General features: G+C 44.9%; 1 protein-coding gene and 1 long non-coding RNA gene across 2 annotated transcripts in view; one reads left to right on the top strand and one right to left on the bottom strand.

Moving 5' to 3' along the window:
* The window catches only part of Asic2 (acid sensing ion channel subunit 2), a 1017707-nt gene that overhangs the window by 673318 nt on the left and 325163 nt on the right, over positions 1-19226 (bottom strand). The gene's annotated exons all lie outside the window — the stretch shown is intronic.
* LOC138830374 (uncharacterized) lies at positions 111-18403 on the top strand. Its single transcript, XR_011373011.1, has 3 exons — positions 111-191; positions 10324-10401; positions 18323-18403. It is a non-coding gene; the product is annotated as an uncharacterized lncRNA (long non-coding RNA).

The following is a 19226-nucleotide window of genomic DNA, read 5'->3' as shown; positions in this document are numbered from 1 at the left end:
CTGCCAAGTTTTCTTATCATTATGACATCGTGTCCAGAAGTTCTTACTTTGTGATCGAAGTCAAAGATCTAAGTAAACAGTCCCTACTTGTTATCTGAAGCCAATGACAGTGCTTTCAAAAGGACCTCTCCCCTTCATTACACAGTCTACCTTTGAAATCAGAGCACTGGGAAGTTGCCTTAGGAGTCTCTGTAAGTTTTGTCATCAGGCTGCTCTCTCTTTCAGAGAGTTCTCCTTGGCAGTCACATTTGCAAGGTTTCTGTCCTCATGTCCCACCCCTGTGCCCCATATTCTAAACTGCTAAATCAAGACACCTAAATGGTTACAGTACCCACACTAAATGATCTTTCTTTCCATTGACAGTACCCAGAAACAATACCTGGTGAGCTTTGTAATGGCCCTTCATTGGTCTTTAGTTCTGTGTCTCAATTAACACAAGGCATGTAAATTGCTGTGAGATTTAAGCTGCAGCAAAGTCATATGTCTGTTTTAAGAAAACACAGTAGCTAGCTCCAGGAGGTAAAGTTTGATTGCCATGTTTGGGTCACAAAGGGGGAAAGAAAAGGGAACACACACCCTGGGTGATGAGAGTCCGGCTGCTGGCCCATTTCCCATTCAACTTCCTTCATCTCCTTATAAAACAAAAAACAGTAACGATGCTGGGAATCCCTATATTCTCCAAGATGGAGCATTGAGGTCCATAGTTCCTCACCACCTCAAGATTCTGGCCCTTAAATCAACTTGATTCTTGGCGTTGAAGTATTATCTCCTGAATATTGGTCTTTGGAGCCTTGAGCAGCTCGAACCTCAGTCTGGTTGTAATGTAGTAACAGATGTCATATGAATATGTTTACATATAAACGAGAAAGTGCAGGAATAAAAGCCCCCAAAGCTACTTGAATCTACCTTGATAATAGCTGAAATTGAGGCAGGCAGTCAGTGCAGGATCCGTGGTTGCAGGGCATAGTTTCTACACCTGTCAAGCCCATTTGCAAAGGCTTATTCCCCGAATCCTCACACAGACACACCTCTGATTTTCAAGGAAACACCCCAGACCACTAAACAAGGCTGATAAAGACATTGATTTTAAAAACTGGGTAGGCCAGACAAACTGGTGTTATATCCTGATGTCTGGAAAGTTTATCCAGAAAGCAGAGCCATCCACCTAGGGTTGCATGCACAAGGGCCAGGAATGATGCCTGTACAATGGTTTTGAGTTTCCCACGATGCCCAGGATCTCAGTTTGAGACTCTCCATCCCCCTGGGAGGAGCCATGCTCATAGCCATCCCTGTGAGCCCTGTCCAGGCCAACAAGCCTGGACAAGATGCAGGTATGATCTGTTCCATAAGCTCCATCCATCATTCAGTCAACGCTCTGGAGTTCACACCCAATGAAAGACCATCTAATCCCTACCCAACAACCCACCTGTCTTTCTTGATTTTCCCTAACAAGGCTAGAGGGCATGTTGTTTCCCCCTCATTCGCTTTCCTTCCCCCCCACCTCTCCCCAGAATACCTGTCTCCATTCTTCTCTGTTCTTTGTTCATGACATAAAGGACCTGAACTGGAGATCCTGACAGGAGAATCCATTCCCAAGACACTCACTTGTGAGTACCCTAAAGAGAGCTGAAAATAAATAGAGGAACTGTCTAGTCATCTTCTTTCTCTGTCATATTTCCTTCTTTTCTTTTCTTTTTAAACTTTCTCATCATTTTCATTACACTTTCTTATAAGTTTCATTATGCTTTGTGTCTGAATCATGCTTCTGTTTCTGAACACAGGCACAGGAGCCTGACCTGACTTTGTGGTGCCAAAAATCAGAGGAAACCATATATTAATTGCAGGAAATCTAAGAAACTTTAAGACACTATTGGCACAACTCTAAGAATTCAAGTTATTCTTGACTCACTGAACTCAGGTATAAATAGATGATAGAGAAAGTTAGAGGCTTAGCTGCATAACAATTTCCATAACATTTAAGTTAACTCTCAACTTTATATCAGGTCACCTTAAGTAAAGATTCTATATACTCTACATACTACAAAGGGAAAGGTGTTCCCATCTTATTGAAAGGTTTAAAAAGTTCTAAGGCCAATTGCCTTAGAAGCCTGAAACTGAATATTGATTTTTAAAATACCACATTTATTACAATATTTGTTCTGAAAACCGTGTTAATTATGCCCGTAAATGTAGCTTTTTACAGGAGTGCATTTTATTCTCCAGTCTTGTGATAATTAACCATTGACTGTGGTTTCATTGATTTAATTGCAATTAACTCCAACCGTGTAACATCTGCATAGATTCTCTTAGAAGTCGAAAGAGCATAGCTAAAGGCCTTGGTGATTGTGAAAAGTTCCATATGCATTTTAACAAAGTGACTCTAACAGTTTAATTTAAAACACAATGCAGAATTCTTGTTTCCATTATCTAAGGGATCTAGAATCTCAGAATTCCAATCCAAGATGCTTAAATAGAGAATAATTACAGCTACCAGTTAACTTTTGCTAGTGGGGGGAGATGGAGAGAAAGAGAGAAAGATGGCTGAGAGAAAAGGCACCATTGCCTGCCACTTTAAAATTGATTCGCTTCCACTGAGCACCCACCATGGATTCAAATCTTACTACCCCTATGTGTCTCACCATGGGCACAGGACACCCATAGAGTCAAAGATGAATAACAGGTATTCTTACTTTGCCAAGCCAGACACATTTCCTTGAGATCTTGACCCCAGATACAAGTTTCTGTATTTACTATCAGGTATTCATGTGGCATCTTTACCTTATCTATAGGGAAATGAAGATTTTTGTGGATCTTTTCTAATAAAAACAAAAAACAAAAAACAACAATGCTGGACCACTAAGGGATTCATTATCAACATGGAGAAATCAGATTGGGCTTTGTTTTGTTTTGCTTTGCTTTGTTTTTCTTTAAATTAGGAGTGGTGAAATTCTTGCAGTGGAATGAAGGAAATCAGGAGGCAGATGGACACAGGGAGTTGTAGAAGGTGGTAAGGGTGAACTGGGAAGCCAAGGCCACACCTAACATTTATTTGCTTAGTTGGACTTTGATAAGTCACAGACCTCTTCTGGGCCACAGTTTCCTCATTTGTGAGTTAACACCTTTGGGCCACGTCTTACTTTGGTCTGCTTTGTCAAATGGACAGAAACTGGCTGGGAAATCCAAGATGAAGATCTGGTCTGGTGAAGGCCTCTTCCTGGGGTGCAGATGGCCATCTTTCCATCGTGTCCACACATGGAGAAGAGCAGAGGAGAAGGTCTTTGTCTCTTCCTCCTTCTCCTCCTCCTCTTCCTAGTATTTGGAATTTGAATTCAAGGCAGGTCACAGGCTCTCACTCAGCTTTCTTGCTCATGGCTGATTGATGCCCTACTACTAGAGTCTCATTTAGCATTTTGCTGTTTAATGGAGTCTCGTGGATTTTTCTGCCTAGGCTGGCCTCAAACTGTAATTCTTTGGATCTAAATCTCTTGAGTATCTAGGACAATAGATTTGAGCCACTAGTGCCCAGCTTTCTCTTCTCTTTATAAAGGCATAAATCCACTCCTGAGCGCTCCACCCTCCTGGTCTAATTGGTTCTCAAAGGTCTCATTTCTAAATACCATCTCTTAACCTCCAGTCATTGAAGGCCATTGAGTTCCTTCACTAGGCCTCAAAAAACCCAGACAGACCAAATAAAAATGGAGTTATCCATGCTAAATACCACACAACCAAACTGAAACTTTAAGGAGGCAGGTGGCTGCTCAAACAGACCAGTATTTTGCCAAAAACAGGGGAGTCTATCCACCTGAGTCAGTGTAACAAGGAATCCTTCTGTTGTAGTCCTAACCCCAAAGAGCCTAATGTTAAGCAATCAAATTATTGTTTTCCCATTGTTACTTTATGAAACCCATTGTTCTACTTCTGCTCTGGTGAACCATTTTGTAGAGTGAATTCTCCCAATCATGAGTGGTGAATATAAGCCAATTCAATCTATAACTGAATTTGCTCGGCTTTTGTCTTCTGACACATCCCCATCATCCTCCAGAGTTTCAGTATATTAACTTTGGGATGGGGGGCAGGCGGGGCTGGTGGCTGGGACACAAAACATTTGGTCCCTGACAGACTGACTAGGTGACTGTTAAATCAGGATGCCCTAGGTAAGGAGTTTAAGAAATGCAATGTCCAATTTGCTAGGATTCCACACCTCCCCGGACACTTCCAACCATTCCTTATCTCACTCAGCTTGATAAGGGTATATGGGGAACAAAAATACGTTGCCCTGATCCCAAAATGTGACTGCTATTATCTCCTGTCAAATGTAGTGTGGTGAAAATGTTATCTGTTGGATAATTAAGTGAACCTTTTTGAGGTTGGGTAGACCAGATAGCTAACTCCAGCTCCACAGAGCACGGATCACTTTTCTAATCATCAGTGTCTTTGTCTGTTAAGCGAGAGGCAGCCTCACACATTGGGATACCTGTTAAATGGACGAAGCACCTTGACACTGACCGAGACACACGGCTACCATCTCTGTGTGTGCTTATACCTTGATTCTTCTACTCCTGGACAATAAAATACCCACCACCATGTTAAGTGAGTAGAAGTTCTGTCTGGGTTGGTTTTGGCTGCTTTTTGATAGCACCAATTTATTTCCCAGGCACCCCACCACATTTCCCAAGTTATAAATCTGCCTCTCAGCCCCATAACCAGCTGCTTCTTCAACAGGAACCAATTTTCTGTAATCAAACCTGTAAGCAATTCCCTCTTCTACATGCGCTGGGTGGGCACTTGCTGCATGCTCACTCTCCTGGGTTAGAACAGAGATCTTTTAGAGCATTAATGCATTTCAGATTGATGCCAACAGGGTTGCCTTTTCTATTCCCTCCCTGAGACCATAGTAGAACTTCTCTTCCAAGAGACAGACTAATTGAGAGATCTCTGACAGGGCCTGGATGGGCTGGGAGGTTAGATGGCACTTGTTGGCACAAAGGAGCAACTGGGTCTATGGGGGATTTGTCTATTTGGGATGATGGGCTTTTAGTCTGTGCCAAGGCTAAAAGGGATAAAGGATGAAGAAAAGCCATTTACTTATTTATTTATTGATGCCAGTACTGGTTGGGGCTTGAACTCAAGGCCTGAGCACTGGCCCTTAGCTTTTTTTTTTGTCAGTCATGGGGCTTGAACTCTGGGCCTGGGTGCTGTCACTCAGCTCTTCAGCTCAAGGCTAGTGCTCTACTACTTGAGCCACAGCGCCACTTCCGGTGTTCTGAGTAGATGATTGGAGATAAGAGTCTCAGGGACTTTTCCTGCCCGGGCTGGCTTTGAACTGTGATCCGCAGATCTCAGCCTCCTTGAGTAGCTAGGATTACAGGCGTGAGCTACTGGTGCCTGGCTAGCTTTTGTTTTTGCTCAAGGCTAGCACTTTACCACTACAGCCACAGTGTCACTTTCACTTTTTGGTGGTTAATTGGAGATAAGAGTCTTACAGAGACACTCCTGCCTGGGCTGGCTCTAGCTGGGATCCTCAGATCTTGGCCTCCTGAGTAGCTGGGATTATAGGCATGAGTCACCAGTGCTTGGCCTGAGAGAAGCCATTCTTATTGTTTGCTATGTGCCAGGCTCTGAGCCTCTGAGCTCTTCCCCACACAACTGTGGGACGCAGAAGAGGCAAGTCTTTAGCCCTTTGCGGCAGCAGCTAGGGTGTGAGTATTCAGGGTGGATGTTTCACAGTGGCTCTTCCCAGTGCGTTCTGGGCATCTGATCCAACAATGAGGAAATCAATGCTATTTTACTCTTCAACCTACTGATATGAAAACTGAAGACCACAGGGGTCCAGGTGATTTGTCTAGTGCCACACTTGGAGTGGCAGAGTCTGAGGCGGAACCCCAGTTGATGCATGGGGAGGTGATGGGCACTGTCTGTCTTAATCACCCTGCCTCCACATGCAGATTCTGCCACCACCCGGAATTCTCTTTTTGGCTCGCCATCTACACAGTGTGCCACGTGTCTACCTCGTTCCCCTCCCTTTCCTCTCTCTCCTCTCTTTGTATCTCTGCTCTTTGAGTCTGTGCCTAAGGGTAGAGATTGAATCCACGCTGAGCTCCCTAGGACTTCCAGGAGCATTTTTACCCCCCAGGGTCCAGGGCTGTGATTTTGCCTGAAGGCAAGCATACTGGAGTTCCTGGCACAGGTCTCTAAGGTTCTTGCCTACAAAAACCCAGCCAAGATACTTGGGGAGCTGCTGTTGGTTTGAATCACTTCTATGCATTCCTGTCTATCCTACCTGAAACTTGACTTTAGAAGAGGAAGAAGAAAGGGAATCGAGGGCTGGGAAGGTGGCTCAGTGGTAGAGCACTTGCCTTGCATGCCTGAGGCCCTGGGTTCGATTCCTCAGCACCACATAAGCAAAAAGAAAAAAGCCGGAAGTGGCGCTGTGGCTCAAGTGGTAGAGCGCTAGCCTTGAGCTGAAGAGCTGAGGGACAGCACCCAGACCCAGAGTTCAAGCCCCATGACCGGACCCCCCCCCCAAAAAAAAAGAAAAGAAAGGGAATCGATATTCCTGTGGTTCTGACACAATTTACCTGTTGTGGTTTTATTTATTTTTATTATTTTGTGTGCCAGTCCTGGGGTTTGAACTCAGGGCCAGGGTGCTATCCTTTCTCTTCCTTATGTTCAAGGATAGCACTCTATCACTTGAGCCACAACTGTACTTCTAGCTTTTTTAAAAAAATATTTTTATGACTTTTTGTAATTTATTGGAGACAAAAGTCTCACGGACTTTCCTGCCCAGGCTGGCTTCTAACCTCAATCCTCAGATCTCAGCCTTCATAATAGCTAGGATTATAGGGATGAACTAGCAGCATCTGGCTCATTATCATTTTAATGCTAAAACCTGTCAGTTGAGATAAGCTGTGAGTTAGCCTAAGCTGTGGAATGAGCCCAGAGTCAAAGCTCGGCTATGTGATTTTGCTGACGTTGTTTAACTTCTACATCACCTGGAAAACAAACGGTAATACTTTCTAGCCACTGAGTTTGTTGGCAGTAGGTATGTGTATGTGGTGGGTGAGGTAGTTGATAGTGTTTGACATGGTACTGTGCATACAGCTGATACATTTGGCACTTAATACGAGTCAGACGCTGTCATCTGTGGCAGGTGCAGGTGGGAATTCCATAGAGGGGATGTGGGAGACATATCCACTTTTGTCTACCCGCAGCAAGATGCTTCTAATTCCTGGCCGTGGTTGCAGGAGGATATTTTGAGTTAAAGGAAGTTAAAAATTAGTATTGAACGTTTAAATAGCATAGGAGTTGGAAGATTTCAGCACAGGAGATGGAGAGTTTAAGCCTCCTTCACCTCCCCCCCTCTTCCCGGGCACATGATTGAGTACCCTCTGTGGTCAGCAACACTGGAGGATGGGTGGCTGGAGGGAAAGTGAGAGTAGTAGAGAGAAGAGCTGTTTCTTCCCTAACTAATAACTTTTTCGCACCTCAGCTTGTCATTAAAGCCTGTAAAGGCAGGGAGCCTGCTGCCCAGCTGAGTAGGGAATTAGTTCTTTCTCGCTTTTGGTGAAGTCACAATTTCATACTGGAGTTGGCGGGCTGGGAGTGAATATGATTCATTTTGAGAAACTCAGACCAGTCTCTCTCATTATGCATCTCTAATTTTGGCCACTTTCTGTCTGGAGTTGCACCAGACAGAGAAGGCAAGGGGAAAGAGAAGAGGCTGGCCAAATGTACCAAATGCCTCCTTCCTGGGTCTCCGGACCCCTTGAATGACTCCTCTCGGACATCTTTGTAAGATCTACGGCAGAGTTCAGACAGGGTGAGGAGACATATTCAATGTCACACAGAGTAAAAGGAACCATCAGGATAAGAACTGATGGGGGCCTGTCTGGTTCTCAGAATCACCTCTCTCCCACTGCATCAAGTTACCAGGAACCAGGAAACTCAGTCCCAAGGCTGGGTGAAGAATCTATTTTGTGTGTATGTGTGTGTGTGTGGGGGGGGGGGGATTGTGCATGCATGAGCCAGTGTTGGGGCTTGAACTCAAGGCCAAGGCACCATCTCTTTCTTAGCTTAGAGGCTGGAGCTCTATCACTTGAGCCACAGCTCCACTTCTAGCTTTTTTCTTTTTGTAATTAATTGGAGATGAGTGTCATGTATTTTTCTGCCTAGGCTAGATTTGAACCAGAATCCTTAGATCTCAGCCTCCTAAGTAGCTAGGATTATAGGCATCAAGTCAGAGCTCCCAGTAACCTCAGACTTTTTTTTTTTTTTTTGGTCGGTCATGGGGCTTGAACTCTTGGCTTGGGCTCTGTCCCTGCACTCTTCAGCTCAAGGCAAGTGCTCTACCACTTGAGCCACAGAACCACTTCCGGTTTTCTAGTGGTTTATTGGAGATAAGAGTCTCACAGATTTTCTTGCCCCGGCTGGCTTTGAACCGCGATCCTCAGACCTCAGCCTCCTGAGTAGCTAGGATTACAGGCGTGAGCCACCAGCGCCCGGCTAACCTCAGACTTTTTGATCAAACTAACATTTTATGATACAGTCCACTCTGTCCTTTAGGAGCAATAAGTCATAATGTCTTTGTCAGAGGCTTCTGTTTTGGTTGTTTTGTCCCTCCCTGTCTGTGTTATTTCCCGTTTTCACTCCGGAGTTAGGTCCGGAGGCTCCTCTTTCAAGTGCTCTGCCGCTGTCTTCTCATTATTACCAGAGTCCGTATCTGTCCTCCCGCACATGGCCTCTGTTGATCCATTCAGGCCATGATTGCTCATTTCCCTCTACAGCTTCCATAGCCATCTGGAATTCCTGAATTCTCAGGCTGAATTACATTTCTCTTAAGCTTTTTCCTTTGTGTAAGGTTTTGCTTTTTGGCCTGGATTCTACCTCTTTGATGATTGAATGAGTGAACAGGTGGAAAAAGAGCAGGTATATAAGTGAGCCACCAGGGTTCATTAAAAAGCCACTGTTATCCCCAATTTGCAGCAGTAACTTCATTTGTGTCTCAGAATATGTCAGCTGAGAGTTTCTAGGGAGCTGAGGACAAAGTTGGGGACTTACTGCACTGGCATCTGATGACTGGTCTGGCACAGTGGCTACCAGTTATGGCTACCAAGGGAAGGCCCCATCTCCCTTCCACCTCATTGGCCCACTGGACGTAGCCCTTTAAACAATCAGGCTGTATCTCGAGCACCATTGGCAATCACCTGAGCCGCCTGGCTCTTATGCACAGAGAGGACTTATTCTCGCCACTTGGAGATCTGAGTCCAGACCGTAAGCAGCAGCTGGAGAGACATTTCCAGGCTTGCTACCTTGCAAAGGAACATTTGAGATGGAGTACATGTGGAAACAAAAGGCAACCCTTTGATTTCAATTTCCTTTATGATGTCATTTACAGTCTTTCCTGCTTGCAGATTTGGCGATGACAGGACAACTAGATGGTCCCAGCCACTGCCACCTTCTCTTGAGTGGACGTTAGGCAACGCCTAGTGTTTCAAGAAGCCCTCCACAGTCAGGTTCCATGCCCTCCCCCTTACACTGACTTTCCTTGATGTAGTATGCCATTGTGTGTATGTCCGGGGTGTGAATTTCTTTGCTCTGGAAGGGTCTCTCCTGGGAGACAGGGCAGATAATCTGCCTGTATTTGGGGTCTTCAGGGTCCCCATTGGTTCACTGCTAACACACTGACGACCTTGTTGGGGGGGGTGTCTCATTTTATCATCAGCCTACACCCTTATTTCTGAGATGGAGATGAACTTCTCTGTGAGATTTGGGGAAGAGCTGTGAAGGCTCTGGGGATTCCTGCATGAGTACTTGACAAACAAGCTCTTGCCTCAGATTGGAACATAAGGATAGAGAAGACACAGGAAGACACAGTGTCCCCTCTCCCCCCCAAAAGAACACAGTCCCTTTCAACATCAGCCATGCCTTCTCCTCACGTTTGCCGACTTCCAGAAATACGTATTTTCTCAGCCAGTGTACCAGAAGTGGGACAGAGCACAGTTTTCATATCTTAGATTCAAGCTTAAAAAAAAAAAGTAATGAAACCCTCAAATCCCATAATCCCTTGGATGACATCTCAGAAAGATTTTTTTTGACTCCCTCTGAAAACTGAATGCATCTCCTGGGGACAAACACTTGTTCCCACTGAGATGATTCAAAAGCTAATTTCCCCATCCATTTCTCCTCCTCCAACAATCAACTTGGGACCACAGAAAGAGACTCTGAGTCAGGCAGCTCTGGACTGGAATTTTGGTTTCTTCCACCTTTCTGCTATGCAGCACTGGGCAAGAGACTTAACCTCTCTGAGACTCTGTGTCCCCATAGGTGGGATGAGGAACAGCGCGTGAGACACTAAAGCACACATGGAGACAACATCTGGACCTGTGGTGGATGCTGGTTAAGGTCAGTCTTTCCCTCCCTCCCTTCCTGTGCATCCCATGGCCTTTTCGGGAAGCCATTGGTATGGGGCGTCTGGCTTTTCCTGTCCACATTGTAGTTTAGATCCTTCTCTTATTCCCTTCCTTATTTTATCTGCATGCCTCACAATGCCAGTGTAGTTAGCACTGAGTAGGTGCTCAAAGAAAAAAGGACTGACTACTTTAGTGAGCCACAGCCATGTCTGACAGAAGAGTTTTGGGAACAGCTGAGCCATGCAGCAGGGTCTGCAATAAGAAGGATGCCATTCCCAGAGTAATAAGTAACTACTAGAAGTCATTTTGTAAACACATTTGGCTTCCCAGGGTTTCTGCTTTGAACCTCTTATGGATTGTGTTAAGTTCTGATGTTCAAAAAAAAAAAAAAAAAAAAAAAGATTGCATTTGCTGAAGGTGCAATTCTAATTCTCCATACTCCCTCTAGATGGCGGTGTTCAACACCAAGAATGTCCAACAAGCGCTGAAAAATCACAGAAGGGGTGGGAGGAAAAAACTCTCTCTCTCTCTCTCTCTCTCTCTCTCTCTCTCTCTCTCTCTCTCTCTCTCTCTCTCTCTCTCTCTAATCAATGCATTAAGAATGAATTTATCATCCTGGCTCAGCAAAAGTCTAGTTATTCGGTAAGAAGCTTTATCCCCAGCTAACGTGAGGCTTAATCAATTCGGTTAGATACAAAGCCAGCTCAGGCCTTTGTCTGGTGTTCAGGATGAATAATCCAGCCAATACTGGGGTTTCAGGGTTCCCAGCCGACGAGCCTGAGACACTCGGCTTCTCTCCAGGATCCTTGCACTGATGGTGTGGGAAGGGGTGGAGAAATAAGCAGATACAGAAAAGTTATATTGCCTCATATGAGGGCGAGGTATGGAGTATGTAGAAAATGCGTTGAATGGAGTGGTAATAATCATCAAAACTAATCTAATCCATCAGATGCCCACTGCATGCTAGGCACGGTCCAAAGGCCTTCATATCCCATTCATTCACCCCTCACACGACCCTATGTGGCAGGGACTCTCATTACCAGAGGCTTATACATGATGAAGCAGGAGGGTGAGTGAGTGTCACATGGTCTTGTAGCTGGTGATTGACAACTGACACTGAGAGAGAGAGAGAGGCCTGGCTCCAAAAGCCATGGTTTTGATTGCCCACTTGTGCTCCCTGCTCTAGGTGGCTGATCACAAGTGCGCTGCTAAAGTATTCTCTGTCTGTCCCATCCCAAATCTTCTTGTTTATTTTCAAGTCAGGTCCTTGCTATGGATCCCTGTCTGGCTTAGAACTTGAACTCCTCCCTTGCCTTAGCCTCCTGAGTGCTGGGATTACAGGCATGTGTCATCATGCTCAACCCCCCCCTCCTTACATTGGGAACCACTGATACCTACCCCATTGTAGCCAGCTTTCCCTAGCTCACAAGCAAGAGCGAACAAGGCAAGGGAGCATGCTTCATGGGAACCATCTTACTCTTGGGAGACAGTGCATAGGGCATGAAACTGGGCTGTCAGTAAACCCCACAGGTTCTGAACTCGAAAGGCCTATGTTTGAATTCATGCTCAGTCAGTGTCAGATACTTCAGGTAGGTGGATGGGCCCAGCAGGGGTACCATCCAGTGGGGAAGAGGTCACGCAGCGGTAAATGTTCATTGCTCAGAAGGTGGGTGATAGGCTCTGTCCACAGAACCTGGTGCCAGGGATCAGCTCTGGCTCTGTTCAGCTGAGACAGTGCTCTGAGCAGGCAGATAGGAGGATGCTGTGGGAACAGCTTGCTTTCATCTTCTTCTCTGCTCTGTCCAGGGGATGGGGGTGGGGCGTGGGGAGAGGGAGCATTTGCTTAACAGTGAAGACCTTTAGTGTCAGGCAGCTTGGGATTGACTCTTGTGTTCTACCATGCCATGCTGCCCAGGCCACGTTACTGAATCACCTGTGTGATGGTATGATAAATCAGGGTGTGTGTGTGTGTGTGTGTGTGTGTGTGTGTGTGTGTGTGTGTGTGTGTGTGTGTGTGTGTGTGAAGAGCTTAGCATTGGGGCTTGACAGGAAAAGTGGCAAACACTGTCCCAAAATGGAACCCAGTGCCCTGAGAATGTCACCCTTGCGGACTTGGATGGGGTGGTGGGTTGGGGTTTCCCATCAGCCTACAGTTTTTTCCCAGCCCTGTTTCTTGAACCGCCTGTGTGCCACATGGTCTAATCTTCACCCACCTCTGATCCCCTGTAAGAGGTGGCCAGCAGTGTGGCCCTGTCACAGCTGGGCTCTGCAGGGGGACGGAGGCTCCTCTCTGTGGTGTCACTAAGTAGATGGCTGGCTGGCTGACTTCTGTTTGCTGGGGTTGAGGTGGTAGGGTCGTACTGGCGGTGGTGGTGGTGGTGGTGGTGTTATATTTGTATGCATATTTCTTCTTGAAATTACTTTCTCCACCATAAAGATCACCATGAACTCAGCCGCAGTCCTGGGAGAGGCTTGGGGGATAGCATGGAACGTGGGATGGGGTGGGAGGGGGAGGCAGGCCGGGAGAACAGTCATTCAGACGAAGGAACGGGCCCTCGGGAACCCAATCATTCCGGTTGAGTCCATTCACTAGAAGTGGAGCTGTGGCGGCAATGATTTTGGTAAAGGTGGTACGTACAGACATGACAGTCACTTGAACCACCATTGCAAGGGTTTCGAGGACATAGTGAAAGCACAGGACTGAGCCGGGGTCAGCCCAGAGATAAGTTATCTGCCTCTAGAAGGGGAGACGAGAAGAGAAGGTTGTCCATGAATGCTGTCTGTTTCTACAGTTACGTGCTGACTTCCCATTGGCCCAGACATACACCATGAAGCAGCCCTAATTCTTCTCTTTCCTTCATACCTGACACCCGATCCTTTGGAAATGGCTTTTGATTTGACTCTATCATGTCTCTCCATCCCTGGTCCAACCAAGCCACTGACTTTTGCTAAGTGGATTCCTGCAGGGCCTTCTATGTCCCCTCTCAGCATGCTCTTCTTCAGCCCTGACTTTCAGCACCTCAGGTACAAGCTCCTGGTCTGATAGGCAGAGCGCAGATTTATTTTTCTTCCTAGTTTGCAGTTTGTCCTGCCATCCCTTAACAAAGTCTTTTGCTGAGCAAAGCTTTTCAATTTTGATGAAATTCAATTTATCATTTTTTTCTTTTGTAGATCATACTTCTTTGAGTCATATCTAAGTACTCTTTGTCTAGCCCTAAGCCCTGATGATTTCATCCCTCTTTTTTTTTCTACCACCGTATAGTTTCACATTGTACATTTATATCTATGATCCACTTTGAATTAATATCTTTCTATAAAGTATGAGGTTTAGATCAAAGTTCATTTTTCTTTTGGCTCATTGTTCTAGCATCGTTTGTTAAAAAGCCCATCCCTCTGTTATGGCAGGGGTCTTTCCTGTGATCTGCTGGTAAATGTAGGTTTCCATGTTAGGTTTGTTTGGGGAAAAGAATGCTGCTGACAATGTAAGTTTAGAAAATGTGAGTGTAGGGCTGGGAAGATGGCTCAGTGGTAGAGCGCTTGCCTTGTATGCTCAAGGCCCTGGGTTCGATTCCTCAACACCACATAAACAAAAAGAAAAAAGCCAGAAGTGGCGCTGTGGCTCAAGTGGTAGAGCGCTAGCCTTGAGCTGAAGAGCTGAGGGACAGCACTCAGGCCCAGAGTTCAGGTCCTACGACCAGACCAAAAAAAGAAAGAATATGTGAGTGTAAAAGGAAAGGACACTAGACTTTTCTTTCTTTTTTTTTTTTTGGGTCCAGTCGTGGGGCCTAAACTCTGGACCTGGGCGCTGTCCCTCAGCTCTTCAGCTCAAGGCTAGCGCTCTACCACTTGAGCCACAGCGCCACTTCCGGCTTTTTTTCTTTTTGCTTATGTGGTGCTGAGGAATCGAACCCAGGGCCTCAGGCATGCAAGGCAAGCACTCTACCACTGAGCCACCTTCGCAGCCCTGACACTAGACTTTTCGATAGCAATGTCTGGGACCACTGTCTCAGCTCCAGTTGTAAATTTTTGGCCCATGTGTCTCCACTTTGACTTTCTTTCTATTCTGTGTATTAGTGAATGGGTAGATTTAGTTAGAAGGCTGAGTAATGCTGAATATTAGTTAGGGCCAGGGACCCTGAAGAACATACTAGAGTGGAAGGCTTTGCTAACAGAGATCAGACAGAAAATGTGGGACTTTTTCAAAGAATCCTAGCAGGGAATACAGTGTCCTTCCTCTGCTTCTCCTTAGTCTCTTCCAAATTCTTAAGTTCTCTTAGCCTTCCTACCCTGATAGGAATTCACGGGATAGACCTGATTGGGAATTACACAGAATGTTGCAGGATTTGACTAATAAGAAACAACCTTCCAAATACCTACTTATCATAAAAGATAAACCACACCCCAAATCTGAGAGATTACAGGTCTTCTCTGAGTGGTTGGCTGTCCTATGCCTCATTTGCATAGGGTGTGACCAATCAGAGCACAGCACAGGGTATAAAAAATCTTTAGGCTCAGCCACGTTGGGTCAGAATAGCAGCAGCCTTTTACTGGACTCTTCTTAACTGAGTAAAATTCCACAACAGAAAAGCCAATATCAATGCGAAAATAAGATAATCACCAAGGTCTCTTCCATTTATGATGCTCCAGGAGAACATGAGATTTTATTAGTCTGTGTTTGGATCAGACTTTCACACCATCTCTAGAGAGATGCCCTTGGCAGGAACTTGGCAGAGACCCTTTGTCTGTGAGCTCAGAATACCACAGTTGTAGCTCTGTCTGATGGTAAAATGAGATGCTGCCAGGCTTACCTGTCTGGAGTCTAGCATTAGGAGACTGGGATTTGTAAGTCTGGGGAGTCATTATAGTGGGGCACCTCAAATGCTATAAAGTTAGGAGGCTCTGGAATCAGTCACTGTTGCATATTTACTAGGTGACAAACCTTGGGCCATATACCTTATCTTCTCAAACCCTTGTTTCTTCATGGGCAAAATTACCATGTTTATGTGGATTTGATGTGTGCATTCAAGGAGATAATGCACACATAGTTTCAGCAATGCCTGGCACAGATCCAGAAATACACACTCTCTAGACTACCAAAAATAGTCCCTGAAGGATTCTAGGAATCTGTGTTTAGGATAATCTCCCCACCCCTCCTCCCTCAAGTAATTGTGATGATAAACCCATCTTAAGAAATACTAATATAGCTCACAAGCATTGCCCATGCCCCTTTCTCAGGCTGTGCATTTCAGCAGAAATACACTCAGAGCTACATAGGCAATTTAATTTTTCTAGAAGAATACTGAAATAGGGAAAGGAAATGACTGGATGAAATTAATTTTCATCAGATATTTTATTAAATTGAATCCATCATTTTAGCCAAATTATTATTTTGGCATTTAATCAATATAAAAATTACTAATGAGATATTTTACATTATTTCTTTCATATTGAAAGTCTTCTAAATCTGGCGTGTGTTTTGTACCTAGAGCACATCTAGATTCACATGAAAAATTGGGGGTACTCACTAGCTTTCTCACCATTCTGTGGTCAGGAACTCATAGGACAGACCTGATTGGGAATTAAAGACGATTTAGCAACCAATTAGAATGTCACAGAGCAGGATAACACCATTAAGAAGTGACCTTCCAAATACCCATTTCTCATAAAAGATGAGCCCGCAGCCCAAAGCTAAGACATCACAGGTCTTCTCTGATTGGTTGGTTGTCCTATGCCTCATTTGCAAAATGAGGCAGTGAAGAGCCATGTGTACTGAACAGGGCAGAAAGAAGCAGCTCAGAGATTGAGGGCCAGTCATGCACCCGAATAAACAGCAGAACTTGTAGACTTCCATTTCCTCCCTTTCCCTCCTAATCTTGGTCATTTTTGGAATGGGATGGGATATGTTCACCATGTATACACTGTGTACATTTTATTTTGTGAGTGCTTTGTCTACTGTTATGAGCTGAATCATGTCCTTCCCCAAACTCATATGTGGATGACCTAATCCCCAGTACTTCAGAATGTTACTATATCTGGAAGTAATTAAGATTTAAAAAATGAAGCCATTAGGGTAGACTCTAATACAATATGACTGGTGCCCTTGTAAGAAGAGGAGCTGAGGACAGAGTCATACATTGGAGGAATACTTGAAGATGCAGGGAGAAGATGGCCTGGCCATCAGAAGAAATCAACCCCTCTATCACCTTGTACCTGGACTTTTAGCCTGAAGAGAGGTATAAGGAAATCGTATCTGTAGCTTGAAGTCTCACAGTGTGTGTTCTGCTTTGTTATGATAACCCAAGCAAATGAATGCAGATGAATATTCTCATTTTAATTCTTGAAATACTCCTGCTATATAGATAGTTTCCATTTTATAGATGCAGAAACTAAGGTTTGAGAGAGTAATCTTCCTGTTACATCTAGGATTCAAATTCAGATACGCCTTTACCTTGTCATCTACCCAAGCAAAGGCCTAACTTCAAGCTATTAACACATCTACATCTACACCCATTTCCCTGTACCAGTTAATTTTTTAATAGCATTGATTAGTGAGATGCAGATGTTGGCTCTAGCAGAATGTGACTAGATTTTACAAGTGTTGTTGTGGGTGTCAGTATTCTTCTTCACAAAGTGAAATGGGCCAATGAGCCACGGGTTGTTAAAAGTCCTTTCACATGATTCTGCTATAAGAAATTCCAAATTTCAGGTGATAGGGAGAATGGGGAATCCAGCATAACACAGGCCTTGATATACACGTTTAGATTACCCCCAGGGCCTCTTGAGCTAGAAGCTCTGCTGTTTTACCAAGCACAGGTTTATATCATGACATATTGCTTCTACGCATGTCTATCTTCCCTTTTCCCAGTGTGGAAACTGAGTCTCAGATGTTGAGGAATTTGGCATGATTCAGCAGTTGAAGTAAGAAACTCTGAGCATGGGCACAGGCCTGTGACATCTCTTATGCCTGCCTTATCTTGGCTATGTTGGGGTAAACCAGTTTGTGTACCCCATCTGTGGGCAAATTTGTTTGAACCATTGGCAAGATCCAGGGTCATAAAAATGTGACCTCGAAACCCAAAGGTGAGGCCTGAGCTACTCTTTCTGGAATGAACAAAATCCCAGATGATGGGTCTTGACTCAGCTTCCCAAATGGAACAGACTTTGAGCTTCATGTTCAAGCTGAGATCCTCAGACTCGTAGAACTCAAGAATTAGCGAAATGATCATTTAAAACACGAAAGTCAATCTGGGGCCAACTTTTAATTTTGCACTTAAAAAAATGGTTACTACATCATTTCATATGAAAAAAGATATCTTAATATGTATCTAATTATAATATATTAGTCATAATCAAGAGTGGCCCTTCAAACTTGGTACATTCTATCTGATGGAAGTTTGCCATATATATTCCCTAGTTTGTTCAAAATGTTGTTGCCATGAAAGGAAATCTTCATTACTATCAGCAGATCCTGGGCCATCCCACGATGTGTCCAAACCGCTGAGTTATTCGGAAGTGATAGTAGGAGAGGCTGTTGATGGACCAAGCCTCCACGTACTATGAAATCATAGCTCATAACTAAAAGAAAGTTTGAGGTCCAAATAGTTAGGGGTCACCTTAACATCTCACCAGAGGCCGGAACTAGTGAGAAGTACATCACCAAAGGCAGGCTAATTTTGCTGCTCCCAAGCCCATGCTTTCTCATGTACTGTGGTGCAAACTAATTTAGCAGAATTGCTAATTAGGCGTCTTTGGGAAATTAGCACCTTGGATAGAGAAAACTGATTTGGAGATATGATTCTCATCGCATGTGAGCTCATGGGGCCTTCGCAGTATGTCTCAGGAGTTCCACATGCCATGAGCTTGCTGGCCCCCTTCAATCACTGTTCTCTCCCGTGGTGGAATCTTATCCAAAGGTGCTGGAATGAGGCGCTCTGTGCCGGGCTCGGGAGGAACAGGGCCCTCCCTGCCTCTTCAGAGGCAGGCTTCATGGTTGGACACGGCACCCTCTGCGTCTCCAGAAGGCCCATCAACTGATGAAGGTGAGTCACCTGGAGTTGGCTTTGGGCTGGCACCCACAGTGGGAAGAAAGATGGCCTTTTTAGCATCCACTCTGGGGCAGAGCTGACAGGAGGACATCAGTATGGAAGCAAGATGCTACAGAGAATCCAGTACACTTACTTGATCTCCAAGGAGAAGAAATTAAACTTTTTAAGGCCCAAAGTAGCATTTTTTAAAAAAGAAGTGTTGAAGAATCACATGTAAAAACTGTCCTGGCTGTGGACCAGACATCCTGATAAGGGGTTTTTGTTGTTGTTGTTGTTAGCGGAAGGGCTTAAACTCAGGTCCTGGACCTGTCCCTGAGCAATTTCACTCAAGCCTAGAGACCTCTACCACTTTGAGCCCCAGCACCACTTCTGGTGGTTAATGGGAGATATGATTCTCATGGACTTTCCTGCCTGGGCTGGCTTTAAAAGGCAATCCTTCGATCTTAGCCTCAGGAGTAGCTGGGATTACAGGCGTGAACACCTGCAGCTAGCTGATGGGGGTTTTTATAAATATTGTTTTGCTAATTTCTCCTGACATTGTTATCTCACTGATAGCCTGGGAGACAAGCTTTATGGGTGAGACTTCGCAGTGAAGGTGGTCCTGTATGGTCTTTATGTATCTGGGCAGACAACTACGGAATGTGACCCCCCTAACTGCCTGCAGGGATCTTACAGGATTATAGGACCCCTCCAAGATCCTCTCTCCTTCACTGGCAGTGAAATAAAATTTGATAAAATTGCAAAACATTTTGGTAACTGTCTGTTAGGACCT

Source organism: Dipodomys merriami, unplaced genomic scaffold (genome assembly GCF_024711535.1).
Source record: "Dipodomys merriami isolate MVZ:Mamm:240054 unplaced genomic scaffold, mDipMer1.0.p SCAF_19, whole genome shotgun sequence".
NCBI classification, from domain to species: domain Eukaryota; kingdom Metazoa; phylum Chordata; class Mammalia; order Rodentia; family Heteromyidae; genus Dipodomys; species Dipodomys merriami.
This window is presented reverse-complemented; position numbering and strand designations above follow the sequence as displayed.